Below are 12,021 nucleotides of genomic sequence, written 5' to 3'. Positions count from 1 at the left end.
AGGCAGTAGGCTTTTGTGGGTAGTTGTCTATGTTGAACGTTTGTTGCTTGTCTGTGCACTTACGTTATTTAGCTTCACGGTCGTTTGTTGTTTTGTTAGTTTGTATATAGTGTTCGTTTTGTGTTTTCTCTCTCTTCTCAATAAAAGAAGATGTATTTTGCACACGCTGCGCCTTGGTCCAATCTGTCTCAAGAAGACGATCGTGACACACGGTTGGGATGGTGTTCTTCGGCTTGCAAGCCTCCCCCTTTTTCCTCCAAACATAACGATGGTCATTATGGGCAAAAATGTATAATTTTGTTTCATTAGACCAGAGGACATTTCTCCGATCTTTGTCCCCATGTGCAGTTGCAAACCGTAGTCTGGCTTTTTTTATGGCGGTTTTGGAGCAGTGGCTTCTTCCTTGCTGAGCAGCCTTTCAGGCTATGTCGATATAGGACACGTTTTACTGAGGATATAAATACTTTTGTACCGGTTTCCTCCAGCATCTTCACAAGGTCCTTTGCTGTTGTTCTGGGATTGATTTGCACTTTTCACACCAAAGTACGGTCATCTCTAGGAGACAGAACGCATCTCCTTCCTGACCGGTATGACGGCTGCGTGGTCCCATGGTGTTTATACTTGCGTACTATTGTTTATACCGATGAACGTGGTACCTTCAGGTGTTTGGAAATTGCTCCCAAGGATGAACCACACTTGTGGAGGTCTACAAAAACCTTTCTGAGGTCTTGGCTGATTTCTTTTGATTTTCCCATGATGTCAAGCAAAGAGGCACTGAGTTTGAAGGTAGGCCTTGAAATACATCCACAGGTACACCTCCAATTGACTCAAATGAAGTCAATTAGCCTATCAGAAGCTTCTAAAGCCATGACATAATTTTCTGGAATTGTCCAAGCTGTTTAAAGGCACAGTCAACTTAGTGTACATGTACGTACACTTCTGACCCACTGGAATTGTGATACAGTGATTTATATTTGAAATAATCTGTCTGTAAACAATTGTTGGAAAAAGTACTTGTGTTATGCACGAAGTAGATGTCCTAACCGACTTGCCAAAACTATAGTTTGTTAACAAGAAATGTATGGAATGGTTGAAAAACGAGTTTTAATGACTCCAACCTAAGTGTATGTAAACTTCCGACTTCAACTGTACATGTAGGCAGGGGTAAAAGTGACTAGAAGCAACTAGGCAGACGGATAAATAATCATGAATAGCCGCGTTAGTATGTGTGAGTGTGTGTGGTATGTGTGTTTGTGTGCCAGAGTGACAGTTTAAGTACGTGAATGTGTGAATAGAGACTTGAGATTGTGTATAAAGTCAGTGCAGATAGTCCGTGGATGGGATTGAGCAGCCATCGGTTAGCAGTTCAACAGTCTTATTGCTTGGCGATAGAAGCTGTCTCAGAGCCTATTGTTCCGAGACATGATGCTCCGGTACCGAGTCATTGGCAATTTTCCGGGCCTTCCTCATACACCGCCTAGTACAAATGCCCTGGATGGCAGGGAGCTCGACCCCAGTGATGTACTGTGTGTGTGTGTGTGTGTGTGTGTGTGTGTGTGTGTGTGTGTGTGTGTGTGTGTGTGTGTGTGTGTGTGTGTGTGTGTGTGTGTGTGTGTGTGTGTGTGTGTGTTACGGGGGGAAACATCTATACAGTGACATATCTCAATATTATTTTTGGATAATAATTTATTGACATTTGTCTCTAAGTGTCGATTTGTAAAAAAAAATATATATATTTATATACAGTACCAGTCAAAGGTTTGGACAGATCTACTCATTCAAAGGTTTTTCTTTATTTTTGCTATTTTCTACATTGTAGAATAATAGTGAAGGCATCAAAACTATGAAATAACAGTAAGCAAAAAAGTGTCAAATCAAAATAAAGTAGCCACTTTTGGCCTTGCTGACAGATTTGCCCACTCAGCTTTGGCATTCTCTCAACCAGCTTCATGAGGTAGTCACATGCAATGCATTTCAATTAACAGGTGTGCCTTGTTAAAAGTCAATTTGTGGAATTTCTTTCCTTCTTAATGTGTTTGAGCCAATCAGTTGTTTTGTGACAAGGTAAGGGTGGTATATTTGGTAAAAGACCAAGTCCATATTATGGCAAGAACAGCTCAAATAAGCAAAGAGAAACAACAGTCCATCATTACTTTAAGACATGAAGGTCAGTCAATCAAGAACTTTCAACGTTTCTTCAAATGCAGTCGCAAAAACCATCAAGGGCTATGATGAAACTGGCTCTCATGAGGACTGCCACAGGAAAGGAAGACCCAGAGTTACCTCTGCTGCAGAGGATAAGTTCCTTAGAGTTACCAGCCTCAGAAATTGCAGCCCAAATAAATGCTTCACAGAGTTCAAGTAACAGACACATGTCAACATCAACTGTTCAGAGGAGACTGCGTGAATCAGGCATTCATGGTTGAATTGCTGCAAAGAAACCACTACAAAAGGACACCAATAAGAAGAAGAGACTTGCTTGGGCCAACAAAAACATGAGCAATGGACATTAGACCGGTGGAAATCTGTCCTTTGGTCTGATGAGTCAAAATGTGAGATTTTTGGTTCCAACCGCCGTGTCTTTGTGAGACGCAGAGTAGGTGAACGGATGATCTCCGTATGTGTGGTTCCCACCGTGAAGCATGGAGGAAGAGGTGTGATGGTGTGGGCGTGTTTTGCTGGTGACACAATTTATTTAAAATTCAAGGCACACTTAACCCTTTTCCAACAGGACAATGACCCAACACACCTCCAGGCTGTGTAAGGGCTATTTAGCCAAGAAGGAGAGTGATGGAGTGCTGCATCAGATGACCTGGCCTCCACAATCACCCAACCTCAACCCATTTGAGATGGTTTGGGATGAATTGGAATGCAGAGTGAACGAAAAGCAGCTAACAAGTGCTCAGCATATGTGGGAACTCCTTCAAGACTGTTGGAAAAGCATTCCAGCTGAAGCTGGTTGAGACAATGCCAAGAGTGTGCAAAGCTGTCATCAAGGAAAAGGGTGGCTACTTTGAAGAATCAAAAATATTAAATATATTTTGGTTTGTTTAGCATTTTTTTGGTTAGTACATGATTCCATGTGTTATCTCATAGTTTTGACATCTTCACTATTATTCTACAATGTAAAAAATAGTAAAAATATAGAAAAACCCTTGAATGAGTAGGTGTGTCAAAACTTTTGACTAGTACTGTATACCCATAAATATATATATATATATAACAAAAATATATATATATAGATATATAAATTGTTATTTTAAAAAAAATGCTACTGTAGGTATTTTTCATCCTATAACTTGTTTTCCGTCTTCTTTATAAATAGTGACTCAACATGTTTTCAGCACTTTATTTCCCTGACTGATCAAAATTAATTTTCTCATGCTCTCTCTTGGCTCTCTGCAGCAGACATATAGTAAGCAATTTGTTAGGAACACAAAACTGCAATACAATCACAGTATCGAATCGCAATACATATAGAATCATGAGAATGGCTATACTTATCGTATCGTGATAAATATCGTATCATGAGGTCCCTGGCAATGCCCAGCCCTTGTGTGTGAGCGTGTGTGTGTGAGCTTGTGTGTGTGCGTTTGTGTGCATGAGTGGGTGTGTGCTTGTGTGTGTGTTTTGTTGATGGTGAAGGGTGTTTGTGTGGGTGTTTTGTTGATGGTGGTGGAAAACGCTGTCTCAGACACCGCTCTAGAATCTCCCATTAGCGTTCAATTGAATTGAGATCTGTTGTCTGAGACACACACACACACACACCTTTTATGCTCCTTGGAGATGCATCTTTCAAAGTCCCTGAGATATCTTCTTCTTGCCATAGTAGCCAAAATGATGGGTAACTGGGCATTATTATACATGACCCTATGCATGATGGGATGCTATTTGCTTAATTAACTCAGGAACCACACCTGTGTGGAAGGAAGCACCTGCTTTCAATAGACTTTCTATCCCTCATTTACGCAAGAGTTTCCTTTATTTTGGCAGTTACCTGTACATCAAGCGACTCCCTGGCCTACAGGTTCTTTAAGCTTGTCTTAAGTAGCTAGACACAGTCAGAGCACACATGGTTTATAGCGTCCAACACACACACACACACACACACACGGTTCCCAGCTTACAGTCAGAGGCAAGGCTGAAGGAGAATGGAAGGGGGAAAGAGAGAAAGGGATCAGGCTTGTCAATGACAAGACGACGAGTAGGGAGTTGGCTAACTCTCGTGAAAAAGCACTACTGAATTACTACACAAAACTTATTTGTGCAGTAGTGACAATGTAGAGACTGTGTAGTGAATGTGTACTTTATGCACTACTCAAGATAGGTAGAGATGTGTAGTGTTCAGTAGGAAAACAGTAGTTTCCAGTAGTAATCAGGTAGAGGTTTTTACTACTTGATGTTGGTGGTAAATAAGTACTCAAAACACTACAGCTTTACTACACAGGCTTGTTAGTAGTAATCTGGTCGGCTAGAGATTTTCTACTTGATGTTGGTAGTTAATAAGTACTCAAAGCACTACAGCTTTACTACACAGGCTTTTCAACAGTAATCAGGTAGAGTTTTTATTACTTGACGTATCATAACACTACAGGCAGACTACACCGACTTTTCATGACTGCAGAAGAAGACAAAACAGGAAGTAGTTGGTTGTTGTTACTGTTTACTGTTTTTGACAATCCCGAATGTAATCCCCTTCCATCCTCCGTCATCCTGTCTTTCATAGACCTTATACTGGCACCATCTGTAAGTTTAACTTTCCTTTATGAATACCTTCATGTCATTGTTTAGCCGTTTATATCACTTTTTACAACATCAAAAAGATTTCTAGCCAAAACGCTCTTAGCCGTTAGCCATTGTCATAGAGATGTATTGAGTTTAGCCTATCTGTTTGCTAGCCCCATTGAATTGTAGCTATGTAGACTCTGTTTTCGTCGTGCTAGCTGATGAGTGGGTTTGTATGCAAATGTACAGTATGTTCTTATTGTATACTTACCCATTCTACTTACCTCTTGTGACCTGTTGCCAAGGAGCCCCTTGACATAAGAAGACTGGAGGCCATTGTTAGTGAGATTAAAAATGTTTTTCTGTGTTGTGACCTCTGTTAGCCGATGATTGATAATGGCTTAGAATTGGTTGTCTCTTGTCCTTGTCTTTATTTTCTAAAGGTTACATGGTGGAAAAATGTGGCTGCAACAAAAAAGAGGATGTGAATAAAGTTCAGTCAAAGCTGAATGAAGACAAGGTCTCAAAGGGATGGACAAAATAAGTGTAAATATGTCATTCAATATGTCATTAATTGAATCAAAACAAATTGCAATAAAGTTTGCATGAGCTTATTATTGCTTGTTTGGTGATATAACTATAGTTAGAAACGTGAGGGAAAAACATGTAGGGATTTTGAATAGGTAGTTCAATGTTTTAAATAGTAATTCCAAAGGATTTATGTAGAAAATGATAAAGGATCAGGATCAATTCAGTAGTGATCAGTAGTGATACAACACCACACACACAGATGGCACTGGCAGTAGTAATTCAATATGGATTGAGTATGCAGACAGCAGCAATGTGTAGGAATCGTGTAGTAATTCAATATGGATTGAGTATGCAGACAGCAGCAATGTGTAGGAATCGTGTAGTAATTCAATATGGATTGAGTATGCAGACAGCAGCAATGTGTAGGAATCGTGTAGTAATTCAATATGGATTGAGTATGCAGACAGCAGCAATGTGTAGGAATCGTGTAGCAATTCAATATGGATTGAGTATGCAGACAGCAGCAATGTGTAGGAATCGTGTAGTAATTCAGACAGCAGCAATGTGTAGGAATCGTGTAGTAATTCAATATGGATTGAGTATGCAGACAGCAGTAATGTGTAGGAATCGTGTAGTAATTCAATATGGATTGAGTATGCAGACAGCAGCAATGTGTAGGAATCGTGTAGTAATTCAATATGGATTGAGTATGCAGACAGCAGCAATGTGTAGGAATCGTGTAGTAATTCAATATGGATTGAGTATGCAGACAGCAGTAATGTGTAGGAATCGTGTAGTAATTCAATAGTGAACATGTAGGAATTGTGTAGGTATGTGTAGGTTTTAAGTAGTAGAGACCCAAAAGCTCAGTAGTTACATATTAAGGGAGAATTATGTAGTGATTTGAGTAGGAAATATGTAGTGTTCACCAGTAGCGAAACGTCCCAATTCATAATTTATTACTACTTAAATTACTACATAAATCACTACTGGTTTACTACACATCTCAATAACAATCAAGTACTAAAACCAGTAGACTTTGTGTAGTAGTGATGAGTAGTAATTCAGTAGTACTTGTTCATGAGAGAAAGCAGAAATAGACTGGTAACCGGGCTGTAATCAAAACTCCCTATCACGCTACACAACATACACCATATATACAAAAGTATGTGGACACCACATCAAATTTGTGGATTCGGCTATTTCAGCCACACCCATTGCTGACAGGTGGATAAAATCGAGCACACCGCCATGCAATCTCCATAGACAAACATTGGCAAAAGAATGGCCTGTACTGAAGAGCTCAGTGACTTTCAACGTGGCACCGTCATAGGATGCCACATTCCCTACAATTTCTGCCCTGCTAGAGCTGCCACGGTCAACTGTAAGTGCTGTTATTGTGAAGTGGACATGTCTAGGAGCAACAACGGCCCAGCCACGAAGTGGTAGGTCACACAAGCTCAGAAAACAGGACCGACCGAGTGCTGACGCGTATAGCATGTAAAAATTGTCTGTCCTTGGTTGCAACACTCACTACCGAGTTCCAAACTGCTTCTGGAAGCAACGTCAGCACAAGAACTGTTCATAGGAAGCTTCATTTGAATGGGTTTCCATGGCCGAGCAGCCACACACAAGCCTAAGATCACCATGCGAAATGCCAAGTATCGGCTGGAGTGGTGTAAAGCTCGCCGCCATTGGACTCTGAAGCAGTGGAAACACGTTCTCTGGAGTGATTAATCACGCTTCACCATCTGTTATTCCGACGGACTAATCTGGGTTTGGCGGATGCCAGGAGAACGCTACCTGCCCCAATGCATAGTGCCAACTGTAAAGTTTAGTGTAGGAGGAATAATGGTCTGGGGCTGTTTTTCATGGCTCGGGCTAGGCCCCTTAGTTCCAGTGAAGGAAAATCTTAACACAACAGCATACAATGACATTCTAGACGATTCTGTGCTTCCACTTCGTGGCAACAGTTTGGGGAAGGCCCTTTCCTGTTTCAGCATGACAATGCCCCCGTGCACAAAGCGAGGTCCATACAGAAATGGTTTGTTGAGATCGGTGTGGAAGAAATCGACTGGCCTGCACAGAGCCCTGACCTCAACCCCATCGAACACTTTGGGGATGAATTGGAACGCCGACTGCGAGCCAGGCCTAATCACTCTACATCAGTGTCCTACCTCACTAATGCTATTGTGGCTGAAAGGAAGCAAGTCCACACAGCAATGTTCCAACAACTGTTACCCTACGAGGTCCGGAGTCTGCTGGTTTTCTGTTCTATCTGATAATTGATTGCACACACCTGGTGTGCCAGGTCTAAATCAGTCCCTAATTAGAGGGGAACAATGAAAAAATGCAGTGGAACTGTCTTCAAGGTCCAGAGTTGAGTTTGAGAGATCTAGCCTTCCCAGAAGAGTGGAGGCTGTTATCGCAGCAAAGGGGGGACCAACTCCATATTAATGCCCATGATTTTATAATGAGATGTTCGACGAGCAGGTGTCCACATACTTTTGTTTGTTTGTGTACCATCCCAAACCCCTATCCCCTATCCCTTATGCCCCTGTGGAGATCAGAGATGATATGATATGTAATAACATGGTGACAGCTCCAACGTACCCCCATCCCTAGCTAGAGGAGAATAGAGCCTGATCTGTACAGACTCCTCAGTAAACTGACCAGAAAAGGCACATTTTAAACACAGATCTTCTACACAGTATATGTCAGCACCAGATATAATCAAGCTAGCTAGGGCATAATGTCCAATCAAAACAAGCCCCAACATGCCAAACAGGACACATTACTTCTGTGCTCTCATTCATTCATTCAGTCAGTCAGTCAGTCAGTCAGTCATGCAGATAGTGAGACTGTTTCAGGAAACACCATACTCCTCTGCTTTAGAGTAAATATAGAACATTCCTTGTTGAGTCAACCCCGAATTATATAAACTGTGGGTGTTGATACTGAGCATGGAGTTCTGCTTTCGAGGGAAGCTTGCTTTTGACCTAAACACTGTGTGTGTGCTTGTGTGTGTTTGCTAGATTTTTTCCCCCAGCATGTGTGTTCCCTCTAAGACGACATGATGTAGAGCCCACCTGTAAACCAAACCAGGAAGATGGCAGGTTTCCACCCGATTCCTCCTTCCACACACACACACTTACGCACAAACACACATTTCCTCATCTATAAATAGCTTACACGTAACCAGCGGGGCTCCAAAAATAAAAGAATGAACTTATTACCCCAAAACAAAGCAGAGCGGCCCGTATCTAGTTCACACTAAGACAGAGAGAGACAGAAACAGACATAGCCAGTAGAACTAGAGAAAAGAGTTGGACATATAACAGACTCCTTATTTTCCCGAACTAACACCCACTCTCACAACAATCACGGTACCCCTTCTCTATCACAAACTTAAACACACCATCGCAGTGTGCCAAAGATGGGCCTTTCTCTATGTAGAGGGATGATTCAGAGTCCTCATTTACCCCCATGCTGTGTACGTGTGTGTATTCTGGGGCAAGAGAGGGACAGACAGAAGGACCAAACAGAAACAGACTGGCCATAGGGCAGTTCAGGCAAATGCCAGTGGGCTGATCTAAATTGGGGTGTTTGCATAGAGTTATCATTATTTGGCTAATAATGAGGGCCAAAGGAAAAAAATGGGCTGGGGTATTAGAAATCACCAGGTGGATTTTTTATCCCAGTCCAACCCTGGACCAGAGACACACAGTCCAATAGACAGACAGATAGACAGGGTAGACAGAATGTGTAAGTGTGTATTTTGAGGCTGGATAGAGCGAGAGCGACAGACAGTGGGTGATGGGGTGGCAATGCCCTTGTATATCTTGGCAGGACAACCTACATGCCAGTGTCAGAGGGGCAGGGGTAGTGGGGGGTAGACGGATGGGTGCCGGGCAGGGGGTGGATAGGGAACGGGAGGAGTAGAGGGCTGGGGGCGGAGGAGTGCACGTAGACGAGTCTCAAAGGGGTGTGTGCAAGCCCCCAGACATAGAGCCTGGGTGGACTTCATCACGGCGCTACGAGCACCGCATATCATTTCAAAGACAACTACGTAGTTCCTCTATCACCTTGTCAGGAGGAAAATAACAAGTAAAAGGGACATGACTTGGATCGGTGTCCTACAGCTCTACCAAGCTGGCCAGTAGATGCTGTAACCCCCCACCACCACCACCACCACCACCACCACCATTCTCCACTACGGGCACATGACTCATTATAAATACTTCAGACTAGACTAGAGTAGGGGGGAGTTTCTGATTAACACTACAGTAGCTACAGGCAACTAGCAGACAAAGACTCATCTGTATTAGACTCCCTAACTGGAGGATGGTGGATGTAGACTCCCTAACTAGAGGATGGTGGATGTAGACTCCCTAACTGGAGGATGGTGGATGTAGACTCCCTAACTAGAGGATGGTGGATGTAGACTCCCTAACTGGAGGATGGTGGATGTAGACGCCCTAACTGGAGGATGGTGGATGTAGACTCCCTAACTGGAGGATGGTGGATGTAGACTCCCTAACTGGAGGATGGTGGATGTAGACTCCCTAACTGGAGGATGGTGGATGTAGACGCCCTAACTGGAGGATGGTGGATGTAGACCACCTAACTGGAGATGGTGGATGTAGACCACCTAACTGGAGGATGGTGGATGTAGACTCCCTAACTGGAGGATGTTGGATGTAGACTCCCTAACTAGAGGATGGTGGATGTAGACTCCCTAACTGGAGGATGGTGGATGTAGACTCCCTAACTGGAGGATGGTGGATGTAGACCATCTAACTGGAGGATGGTGGATGTAGACTCCCTAACTGGAGGATGGTGGATGTAGACTCCCTAACTGGAGGATGGTGGATGTAGACTCCCTAACTAGAGGATGGTGGATGTAGACTCCCTAACAGGAGGATGGTGGACGTAGACTCCCTAACTGGAGGATGGTGGATGTAGACTCCCTAACTGGAGGATGGTGGATGTAGACTCCCTAACTAGGATGGTGGATGCAACACTACACAGTAAGTAAGTTGTTTACCACGGTGGCAGATGACACTGTACTCACTAGAAAACAAGTGTTGGGGCAAAATTCAGACACGTCAGCGTTAAAGCTCATATGGGGACCACCCAGCAAATCCTCTGCAATATGCTTTTAAATAAACTACAGTTTGGGTTGTGAATTCTCCAGGTCTTAAGAGAGGAGTGAGGCCCAAGGTGTTTGCTGGTTTTCTACCTCGTTAAATTCCAGTCAATCAGTACAATTGATCAAGTAGAATGGCAGCGAGAAATGAAAACCGGCAGGACTGCGGAACTCCAGAGCCTCCATTGTGCACCCCTGACCAGTCATGTGTTCCCACTCCCAGCCATGTGTTGGTTCATAAAGCTGAGATGTGGCAGCCAGGTGAGGCTAGCCTTTAGTCTTTAATACACCTGTAAACTGCCTGCTCTCTCTGACTTAATGGGAGAGCCAGAACAGAAACTAGAGGCTTATCCAGAGGACAGGAGCCAAGTATCAGGTGTGTTAGTGCTGGGCTGGAACTAAAGCCTGCACACACTGTGCTCTCCAGCTGGACCAGGGGGCAGAGTTGGAGAACACACCCCTCAAGGCCACATACTGTGCACTGCTCTAGCCTGGGATCAGGGTCATAATACCCATTGACACTGGTGGCACAGACCCCCTCACTTGTATTAGTACACTAGAAAATATTATACAAAAGTATTTTATTTTCTCAAAATGACTTTAAAGATACTGAATTTGGCCATCAGTGCTACATATTTCACTTTCTCTAACAGGTCTGAGATTCATTCACAAACACATAAACACATAAAAACACATATTGACCTCAATCAACTTTAAATTGACATGAACACAATACTTAATAAGAAAATATTTAAGAAAAATAAACAAATCCGACTATACGACTTCACATCTCCCTCACTGGGCTGTTGTATACTCTCTGAGTATAACACATCTATTAAATTATATGACAGACTCCTACGCGTTTATGGTCGAGTTCGGAGCGCAAACACTGTGCGTATTCTGCCAATAGCACAAACTGTCCCAACTGTAAACTTTCGAAGCGAAAATAATGAATTAACCACCGGACACACTTACTGTAGCCTGCTCCTCATGAGGCTGATCTGTCCGATATCAGTGTCCGTTTACGCAGGCGTTTTCACGAGCCTTGTCCGAATACCGTACAGCAGAAAAGTCTTCGTGTCAAGAGCCCCGTTAGAAAAACGAATTCACTTTAAATCCAGAATGGCAATAGCCTACTATTAATCATACAAACACAGTGATGGAAAGGGCAACTGGCAACATTAAAACTCTCTTCTCCACTCCAGATTTGAAATGAAGAGGAAGGGAGTCGTGCTACGCAGTCTCTCAGTGTGAGTGAGTGATTTGCCCGGTGAAGGAACGGAGGAGGGGAAGGAAAGGGGGATAATACCGCTAATGTTTGTTTCCCGTTGGTGATGTGCCCATAGACACACTTTGATCGATCGCTCTCTCTTTCTCTCTCGCTCTCTCCAATCCATCAAACACGCACACAATCCATGAACAAGTTTTAAGGCCCTAGCGGGTGCGCGCGCGCACAAAGACGCACAAAGACACACACACACACACACACACACACACATCCTATCTATCTGAAGTGTGTTCAGTCAACATATGTGCCAAATAAATAAACCACCCTAGTCGTAGTATAGAAGACTACATTTCCTGTCTAGTTAAGCTGTGAAAACGTGGATATCTTA

General features: G+C 43.1%; 1 protein-coding gene across 2 annotated transcripts in view; it reads right to left on the bottom strand.

The window, feature by feature from the left end:
- Window positions 1-11,686, bottom strand: part of LOC120021331 (myocyte-specific enhancer factor 2C-like) — a 27,746-nt gene extending 16,060 nt beyond the window's left edge. For both annotated transcript variants that reach the window (XM_038965039.1, XM_038965040.1), the window contains exon 1: window positions 11,381-11,686. The gene's annotated coding sequence lies outside the window, so the exon portion shown is untranslated. The remainder of the gene's footprint in view (window positions 1-11,380) is intronic.
- Between the last annotated feature and the right edge of the window lie 335 nt (window positions 11,687-12,021).

This window comes from Salvelinus namaycush, chromosome 26 (assembly GCF_016432855.1).
Source record: "Salvelinus namaycush isolate Seneca chromosome 26, SaNama_1.0, whole genome shotgun sequence".
Classification (NCBI taxonomy): Eukaryota; Metazoa; Chordata; class Actinopteri; order Salmoniformes; family Salmonidae; genus Salvelinus; species Salvelinus namaycush.
Note: the sequence above shows the minus strand (reverse complement) of the source record. Positions and strands in the feature narration are given on the sequence as shown.